Genomic DNA, 10,985 nt, shown 5'->3' on the forward strand with positions numbered 1-10,985 from the left:
ATTTGGAGGGGCATTCTGTAAGCCTCATTTCCATGTCTGAGGGTCACCGTTCCCAGAGGAAATCAACATTACAGCGAGATGTTGTCTTATTCTGCACCGCTTTTAATCAACTTTTTGTCATGCGACGCACACATCAAGACGTTCGTCTCCGTGGAAACCAACGTGTCTTAGTACACTTTAAATCTAATCAGACTTCTGCCCATAACGACTGTGATCTTCAAGTGAGAACGTGAATTTGTTTACGGAACAATAAACAGAGCAGACGTGCTGCATCCTACGTGTATTCAGAAAAATACCAGATTTGTAACAAGAAAATAAACAGGTTATCCAACTAATGCATTCAGTTGTTCCTGTATGTTTAGAATTTTGAAGCATTTTAATACTATTTGGAAATGTTTCTCTTACCTCAAATAAAAATCAACGCTTATCTATTGCACAGTTAGACTGATTTTAGTAGCAGTCATTAAATTACACGAGTCAAGGTTACAGCAAAATCTTACAATGTTGCAACATGAACATTTTAGCCCAGGCGAGAGAAGACCGCTCAGATCTTACAGCGTAGTGAAGCCTCGCTGTGCTACTGACATAGGGCCGCACGGTATGTGAGATTAAAGTCCTCCCGTGTCGTATGAAAATATTTGGAACACATCCCAAATTCTGTTTACATTTTAACAATTTAATTAGGCGTCATCAGTTCCCATTTACGGCTGTGTATTTCTCGTAATGATTGGTTTTACTCTTATTTTAAAGAAAGCATTGAATAGAATTTTTACGTGATTTAAAATATGGCTAATGGAAATTACTAGAACCAGACAATTGTGCAACTACACAGAAGAATTTCTTTATTAATTATATTTGAACTTAAGTTCTTAATACTGCACAACATAAATGTAGATGCTCTCTTCGTAATTATATCAGAATTTAAATAATTAGAATTGTAGGTTCTCGCGGCGACAAATATGAAGGTGACTGTCTTGTGGGAAGTTCTGCTGTGAAATCTCGTAGATACTGACAGACGTTTGAAACGTTCATCATCAGGTATTATCTTCCTGATGATGTAGGCCGTACGCACTGCAGAAACGTCCGTCAGTCTCTGCGACACTTCATGGCGCAACATCCCACAAGACTAAAATATTCAGGATTTATATACTTTGCATAATAAGTTCATGTAACTTTGATATTATAATAAGAGAAAACATATCCTACTCCAATTTAATTGTTGATTTATAAAAACAGAATTCGTCACGCACGTGCTAAGATTTAATTAACAATATAATATGTAAGATTTGAGGTTTTCACAGCGGTGAGTATGAAGATTTCTGCCTCCGGAGGCAGTATAATATCTGAAACGTTGGTTAACATCGACCAGACTACACGGCGCAACAACCCAGAAGACAGAAATCTTCATACTCATCGCCCTGATGACGGAGGCAGTATGACCTCTGAAACGTTGGTTAACATCGACCAGACTACACAGCGCAACAACCCAGAAGACAGAAATCTTCATACTCATCGCCCTGATGATGGAGGCAGTATGACCTCTGAAACGTTGGTTAAGATCGACCAGACTACACGGCGCAACAACCCAGAAGACAGAAATCTTCACACTCATCGCCCTGATGACGGAGGCAGTATGACCTCTGAAACGTTGGTAAACATCGACCAGACTACACAGCGCAACAACCCAGAGGACAGAAATCTTCATACTCATCGCCCTGATGACGGAGACAGTATGACCTCTGAAACGTTAGTTAACATCGACCAGACCACACGGCGCAACAACCCAGAAGACAGAAATCTTCAAAAATATAATAATTTAAAAAATCAAAAATTAATATTGTAATATTTCTCTCATTATATATTTCTGTATGGGATACATCATTACAGTCTGCAACATAACATCTGGCCTTTGAAAAAGAAAACCTAAATAGTTTACATTGTTTTAAAGCGATATCTGGAACTGAAAATGTGTAATTTTCTTAATGTTTTGGACCAAAATCTGCATGGTAAAATGGTAAGATAGCATTAAGTGCCTACTGGCTATATTCTACAATAATTGCCAGCTCTCCACTTGCCCCCTTATGCTAATACCCATTAAACTGATCATGTAATCTGATACAATAATACCCTTAACTGTGTGAAGCAAACAAGAGATGTCCGCGTCTCTCATTCGCATCCGCAACCAGTTACTTACTTCCGCTCACACTGAATACACCCAGACTGTCAAATTAATCTCACTTCAGGATAGATTAAGTGTCATAAACTGCTCACTTATATCATAAATGTTTAAATTCGTAAACACTCCCGATTACTTTGTACAGCTATATTAAGCAAATGTTATGTTATGCCACTGTTATTGAAACAGTTTAATTATATTGTATAGGCCTATGACTTTGTATAGCGTGCAATGTTGGGATTAATACATATTAATATACTGAATGGTTTATATATGTTGTCGAGAGACAGTACAATATTCTGATTCTAAAACAGACCATAGTGGAGAACGTCCGGGCGACGTGATCTTCGGTACACTGAGCATGAACCAGTTAATACAAGCAAAACAAATGTAAATGCATGTACGCACCTGTTATTGTTGAATCTCGCAATCCGGATTCCACTATATACCATTACCACAAACACTTCACCTTATCCTGCAATAGATTTCACCACATTCAGCACAACGTAACACAAAGTCACCACACTCCCTTGCACGCCATGGAAATGTACTGCAAGTTAATCCGAATCGATCGACAGTTGCTTCGATCGACCCGTAGCTGAATAACCGCGATACTAAGAAGCCATGATCAAAATTACTGTTCTCACAGTACATCATCGTTTCGAAGACACCGCTGAATTAACAGCCTTTCATAAATATTAAAAGAATATAATTAAGTAGTATGTCATGCATATAGATGTTAAGAAAAGAGCGGGTGATGTAAGATGCAGTGCAAACTGGATACGTAAATTTGTCATACTGAAAAGATTTCACGCGCATGCGTAAATAACGACATTTGTCTACTTCTTAGTTTCCAATTCCGTCGCTTGTATCGCTGTCTGGATGCAGTACTTTACATGAACAGCATGTGCTGATGGCTATTTGATTTAAATTCTTTTTTCAGAAGACAGGAGTTGAAGGGGAAATATTTAAAATCACTTCCCCAATAAAAATGTTTTATACAAAATTCCCGTAGAGATATATATATGACGGTTCCTGTAAGGTATACAAAGTATGATCAAAATATCCATTATATGTGTACGTAGCAAAATTGAAAATACACAACATAGTTTTAACGCTCAATTTTTTCAGTCGCATCCAATAGCAATAAAATTAATTGTGCACCGTAAAATAGACAGGGCACGTACGCCAGACATTACGACACGCACATCACGTACATCAGATTATAATCCACATCGTAACATTACAAAATAATCATCTGCTATCTAAAACACATTACGAATTGACTCCATAACTACAGCAATTCAATAATATTCAAGCTCACCATAGTAACGAGTAATTAATTAAAAACAAAACTTTTAGTTTTAATAAGATGAATATAGGGCATCTCTGTATCACGAAGCGAGTCATGTAAAGTGCCACTCTCACATGTATATCCTGCACAGAAACGTATTTTATATAGTGATTTTAGAGGAACAAAAAATCTGTCTACGTCAACGATAAGTAATATATAAAACAACTAAACTTATTTCAAATTTTACAATATTACAGTAAAATATAACTGATAACTAAGGACTCGTAATTCAATAGTTTCCTTAAGAGCCGTGTAACGTACGAAGCCCCCCGAAGAAGGATAACTTACTATGACGACAAAACGTGTCGTATTAGAATAATATTTCTGTATTTTAATGTAATAATATTGTTACACTTGAGGAGAGTAAACTATTTTTTCCAGGACCATGTCATTTATTAAATTGCTCTTGTAGTCTACTGCCATACAAAAATAAATATATCAATCAGCATTCTTTTCAAATGTCTTTATTCAGTTGCAAAAGTAATCACAGATTAAAGTCTCATTTTACATTCTTCTTACAGCTGACGTAACATAAATTTTAAAAGTTGCACACAACGTTTATAAAGGAATATCCAATTTTTAATTATCCTTCATGTTAATTTATTACAGACAGCGCCATATGAGTAGAAATGTTATTATGCACGTCAATACAGAAATGGCGAAGAAGAAAATGCTACTGGTTGTTTCCAGTGGCCATCCTGCCATTCGCCTGGAGGGAATGCGAAAAATTAAGGAAAATCTCAGAGGAGATATCCAACGATCCTTCGAGAATCTAACAGAGAACTTTACTAATATGTCAGAGGCATTAATAATGTACCAGACAATTCTACTCCTAACATTTTCATCACAAATAATTCATATAAAATTGAAACATAAACTAATAGGTTATCTATCTCTCTTAATCTGTTACGTTTTATGACGACAGTAAAAATTACAGAAAATTCATGTATATCAGCAGGCAAGTTAATAATACCTGAAATTAAATAGCTCTCTCATTATTAAGAGAGCTTGTACCTACTGCAGCGAGTAGTTACAGAGATCGATTAAAATATGCATAATAACAAATGCATGCATATCGTTAAGACATGCTGGTATCTTTATATCTGTGAAAACAAACCATTAATATATTTAACTTACAATATTTTAGAGTCGAAGAAAACATTATATCTGCCTCCGCCACTAAACACAAATTCATACGAATATTACTGCCAGTATGAAAGTATTTTTCTTGAAAATGTAGACATTGAAGATGGAAGCAGTAAGTTTCTCCGAAACATTGCCAACTGCCTTGCAAATTCACACGGCAATGAAATCCATATTACGAACAATAATATCTTCACTGCTGGGAGAATTTCATATCATAATTTTACGCCAAATAACCACATCCGTTCATCTTCAATACGCCTTTCAAAAATAAGTTATATAATTTCTGTAGTTCAACATGTGATTAAATAACTAAGAATCAAACAATTTAACGCTCCTTCCACATAATGTATTAGTTTCGAAGGTTTATTGCGTCTTATAAAAATAACATTACATTTATATATTAAGGATTAGTTATGTAATTTAAGCCTACTATGGCGAGTCTGTGACAAAAACTGAAAGATGCGATACGAATCTACACATTTTCTTAACCTGAAACATTCAGCATAACAACTTAAATTAGTGGTATGTAAGCCATGCCTTGCCAGAAGAGCGTAATGCTGAAGCTAACATACATAGGGATACAGACAGTTGCATTTGGTCATATAAACACTAGTAATGCACACAGACCAATGCAAAATAAATATTCGTAAGAATTTAAACTCCTGTTCATCAGCAGTTTATTGATACACCCATTCAGTATGATATCCTCGACATACTAATGTTTTACAAACATAATTTAATCTGAACAAAATAGCAGTAAGACTTTTGCGCAGGAGTCCAAGTTTTGTACGGAGTTGTTTGTAACGTGGAGACAAAGAAACAGATTCCTACTTCTACCACATTTTCATAACCGGTCATCCAGACAGTCACTAAATAACATAACAAATTTGTTTACTGCAGCCAGTAGACACGCACCGTTACAGATCGTTCAAATATGAATCAGCTGGCGATAGAGTTGACGGCAATAAACCTCCTATCTGTGTTGAAAAGTAATGCAGTTTAATCAGCCTTATATTTGCAAATCGCATTCAAAGTACATAATTTATAAAATTTCTTTTTAAAATAAACTAAATATGAAAACATATTTACGGTAACTGAAGTCAGATTCCTGCCAAAACCACCAACATAGAAGGGACCACCTAAATTCAGACTTCACCAAACGCATACTCCGCCAGTCCCCATCAGAGGCGTCATCATAGCGTCGTATCATATTTTGCTACCATGTTCGCCACTGTAAATTTGTTCAGCATCGCAAAAAAACGCATTCATACAGCCAAACGTGACATGCATTGACTATTATATTGGAAGTAGTTTTTTCGGATTTTGTTTGTTTAACTATTGTTTTAGCAGCTCAGATCTTTTGCGCAGAAAGATTGAATTATTTTTTGAATAATTAATTAAAAACGACATGAATGGAAACCATTTTTGCAAAATTCTAGTTACTGTCTCGTCGTATGCGGCGAGTAACTGAGGAAAACCATAAATGTCCTCGTTCAAGAAAACCGATCTGTAGGTTGAGATCTGAATCCGCGACCTCCCGAATACAAATCAGTCGTTCCAACCACTCAACCACCGCGTTCGGCCAAATATGAGTTAATTTCCGGTGAAACGAAAAGTCTTCCTGTTTTTATGACGAGTAACCCGGTTCCAGCGTGGTATGTTCTCTTGTCCTAACTTTAATTGCATTCCATGATAGTGATCATTGCTTTGAGATGCAGTCAGAAATGCTCTAACATGCTTCCGCGTATGAATCACTTGTCCACTTCAACACTAGCTTGGCGACCTACAGTAAGGGCTCAGGGACAGCTTTCTGAGTCAATGGAGATCAAATATTTCGTATTATTTTCTGTGAAAGAAGGTAGTGTTAATGGATGTACTTATACACGCTAATCCAGTTCACATCTTCTCTAAGATATATTTTAAAACTAAGTTGTACTTCGTCACTTAATATCTATTAACCACACGTTATTTGAGCCGTTGATCTTGCCTGCTCCAACACTGTGATCGTGAGTTATAATCCAACTCGAGATACGGATATACGTCCTTTAATCTTTCTGCTGTACTTGAGAAAGCCTTTTCTCGAAGAACGATTCTCAAACATAAAGACGACCCCGTCTTCTGGGTTACAGCGCCGTGAAGCCCGGTAGAAAGAAATTTACCATCGTTTCAGATGACCTCTTTGCCTCCATCGTAAGCCATCTTCATCACCGTCATTAATCAAACAGTTTTTGGAAACTTATGTTAAGAATTCAGGATTAATTCGGTGGCCACATTCATTAACAATCTGCGTCACACTTGTTTCGTGGAGTATTTTTAATAATTTTGAGTTCTTCTCGACCGCTCGAACACTACGACCGTAATTTGTTTCCGAGTTTTTCTATGTTGTGTTGCCCAGTGACGAGTCAACATCCCGTCCAAGGATCGAAAATCTTGCAGGGAATTTCTTCAAGAAAGGCTAAAGCTCCAAGAGGGCTTTAAGGCCTGAAACACAAATAGTTATTTTGACAACTAAACCTTCCAATAAAAAACAAAATTGTAATGTGTTCTTCATTACTTTCACATACTTAACATTTACACTTTAAATAATAAGATTAACCCATTGAACTTAGAGGTCTTTTAAAAATAATAAATCAGCCCAAACCTCAAAACTTCACAATCATAAAGATCAGTTTATTAGTGGTGTTCAAAGAAATTATCCCTGTTTCCGGTGAGAATCATAAATATAAAATATAGAGATACTGAGTATTAAAGCAGATGTTACATATTTTTAGCACTGGGTGTTAATGGATTAAACACTTGAGGTGTTTTCAACGTCCGTAGAAAAATTATCAGTAAGTAAAGGTTTTTAAGGTACAAGTTTATTATAAAAATTATAATATGCTTCTTGAGACCGAAACACTGACATTAAATAAATTGCATGTAATTTCTTTTGTACCGTCAGTTTTACATAATTAAATGTACGGCGTATTATACGGTTTCACTAGACTTTATATTTTGAAAAAAATGTTACGACTCAATTCGATCATCATCAGGTTAACTTCTACAATTATGAGCTCACGTTTGTATAAACACTTTTCTTGGTGTTGTAAAATGGAACTACAAGATAAAAATTATAAATTTAAGGAGTAGATATACAATATCTTCGTGAATGGTTAATTCCAACATCGTTGATACTGTCATTCATTACCGTGACAAGAAAAGTATATTTAAGATTAATAAACAACACGATACAGTATAATAATGTGAAATAAAGATTTAGTTAGCTTTACTGTCGTAAAACGTACAAATAAAAGAAAATTATAATACGTAAAATAACAAAAAGCACGTGTAAAGAATAATAATATAATTGCTTCAGACGCAATTGTATGTTAGTTTCACCATTTTTTTTTCAGTTTTAAAATAATTTTGAACTATTAATTTATTACTTATATGATTTCATTTTAGAAAACCGAACCTTATGCGTTTTAAATTAAACGGAAACCAAATTATGAAATTCAACTTATGTATTTAAGTTTCGAAGAAAATAAATACCATAGCTCTGTTGAAACAATGGCGTTTCATGAAGGAACATGTTAACAGAGGCTTTGGTTGGTGAAGGGGAAACCCCCGCCACACTTCACCACGGGAGACGAACATGAGTCTGTGGTAAGTTTCCATGCACTGCAATAAACAACCGGTGGAAAGACACAGTAACCACATTTCTCAGCCCGATAATAAACATAACATATGAGACGGCTAAAGCATGTAACCTACAAACTTCACTCACTCACAAACACGTAGAATAAAAATGGCAGCAGCCTGCTACAAGCTGAAAACTTATACGTAAACCAACAGAACTTTACACGTGGCTCCTGCGAGCGATTAGCATTGGGAGTCCAGAAAAGGCAAGGAATTTCTTAACCGATGAACCACTATCAGTGTGCCAACAAAATCTCATTTAGTTATTTATTCTTTCAGTTACGTATATGCACGTTCGGATTCCAGAAGGGATAAAAACTATCTTGGCAAGCTGAATAATTATCATATTCTTGAAAGTGTACTGATAACATGTAACTAAAAGTATATCGGCATTATTACTATATTTTTCTCTTGTGTTCTTTTGGTAGACTATAAATTTCCACGTTGTGCCTGAACTCCACTTTTCAAGTAACAGAAGATTAAATGTAACGCTAACCTACAATAAATATAAATACTTTTCCTTTTATTTAATAACACCACTGGTTTGTAGTATTTTGTATATCCCAAAAAATAAAGGAGACATTTCTATGTGGCGTGAAATGGTATAAGCGACTACATCAATCTATTTATTAACCCTACACTGAAATCAGCACCTTCAAGAAGACATTCACTGGCTTTGCCGGAATATAATACTCTTCTTTGTCGGCTGTTTACTAAATGGTCCGTACAAAGGCACTTTATCCAGCATCGTTTCTCCAATAGATACTCAAACATCTGCTTCTTTATCGTTCCATAACGAATTCCACATTCAAATCGTCTTTATTCCTGTTTGCTTTGTCCAGGAGCGGCAGAAATTATAATATTTAAATGAATAAGAGACAAGCATATCGCATAACCTAATTATGCTATACATGTAGCCTCTGACAAGCCTCGGGATTTCTGAAGATTTCCGAAACTTCTGGACCCCCATAATGCCTGTACCTACACAGGACATCACAGCAAAAGAAACAAATAAATGATTAGAGCGACCACGCATCCACTGTAAACAATATCTGTAGATATATAAATAAGTATCTTACAGTACAGGGTGTATACAAAATCCTTTATGAAAATACATAGACAAAATGTATGAGCGTCATCTGCGAGAAAAACTCTCAAGGTTCCACCGATTTCCCGATAGATAGTAGCACCCGTTGTCTTCCACTGCATTGCATGTCTTTGTGAATCTTTGCCAGATCAGTAGCCACGGACGCTAAGGAGAAATCACAATGCATGGAGAGGTTTATCGAACTCGAAACGAAATCAGATACACAGGCACAAAGACATTTCAGAACTACGTATCATAAGATGCCACCATCAAGACCATCCATATTTGCCTGGTACGAATAATTTAAAGAGACCGGAAGTGTTTTGCAAAACGCAGGTATTCCACGTGTGTCTGATGAAACTGTCGAAACGATACTCAGTCGGTCGACACGAGCTGCATCAAATGAGTTGCAAATACCGCATAAACAATAACATTTATATCTCTTTACTTACAACTTGCAGGTGGTTCAAGCAATTACACCAGTTGATTGGGTAGCAGGTAAAGAACTTGCAGTAACCATGCTTCAGAAACTGGATGGAGATAAAGAATTCCCAAGGAAAATCATGTTCTCCGATGAGGCTACATTCCACGTTTCAGGGAAGTTAAATAAACAGAACGTAAGCTTCTGGGGATAGGAACACACTCGTGGTACAGTGGATAACATTAGAGACAATCCCAAATTTAAGGAGGAGCTTGAATATCGTTTGGACATTGTACATGTGATAAATGGTGTCCATGCTGAATGCGTTTAATGTTCAGAAAAATCTTTGAGTATTTCTCTCCCAGATGATTCACAGTGTGCATATATAGTTTCATAAACGTTTTGTTCAAGCGTAAATTTGTAAATATAATTTATATTACTCAACCCACAAGGTTAGGAAAGAGTTGAAATACAGGTTGCGCCAGAAATACCTGACGGTTTTTGAAATGTAATTACCACCTTTCCCGCTACGCGGCACTTTCATACCGGCATTCGTCATATAGAGTGATCTTTGGAGTTTAGTTGAGATGAAGTGGTGGTCAGTGTAGCACCGCATTGCGGCTGTGGAACTGTTTATCAGAAATGAGTCAATTACAGCTACAGCGTCGTTTCCGACCACTGTTTTAAACACGCGATGCACCTAGCCGAAATACTCTGCTGTTGTGGGTGAGTACGAGAGGCCATGTTGCGAAGTCCCCACAGGTCAGCTCGTCGGAAAGCTCTCGCGCTTGGTTTAGAGCATGGTATTCAACCTTTTTCGTTCGCGTACCCCCAGATATAATTTCTCTTCAACTTTGTACCCTTTGTACCCCCAAAGTTGTCGGTGTATAATTCAAGTTATGCATAGAATATAATCTATATCTAAAATAAATTAAATAAATTACACCCAAAATAATGTATTAAATAATATGTTTTAAATGAGAAAAAGGAGAATCAAGCTATTAAATAACAAATATATTATTGCCTATCATATAAAAATTAATGAAGGAAGAAAGGTATTTTATCAAAGCAAAATTATGTTTAAATCCCGCCCAATAGTGTTCAGTCAGGTTCCAAAGCACTA

The 10,985-nt window shown here is 36.1% G+C and overlaps 1 long non-coding RNA gene across 5 annotated transcripts in view; it reads right to left on the minus strand.

Annotated features, from left to right (window-relative positions):
- Positions 1-2,765, minus strand: part of LOC110828739 (uncharacterized) — a 573,656-nt gene extending 570,891 nt beyond the window's left edge. For all 5 annotated transcript variants that reach the window (XR_015537701.1, XR_015537697.1, XR_015537699.1 and 2 more), the window contains exon 1: positions 2,585-2,765. This is a non-coding gene — a long non-coding RNA (uncharacterized LOC110828739). The remainder of the gene's footprint in view (positions 1-2,584) is intronic.
- Between the last annotated feature and the right edge of the window lie 8,220 nt (positions 2,766-10,985).

Source organism: Zootermopsis nevadensis, unplaced genomic scaffold, assembly GCF_977971745.1.
Source record: "Zootermopsis nevadensis isolate Lab colony 2312 unplaced genomic scaffold, Znev_1.0 Znev_ptg000029l, whole genome shotgun sequence".
Lineage (NCBI taxonomy): Eukaryota > Metazoa > Arthropoda > Insecta > Blattodea > Termopsidae > Zootermopsis > Zootermopsis nevadensis.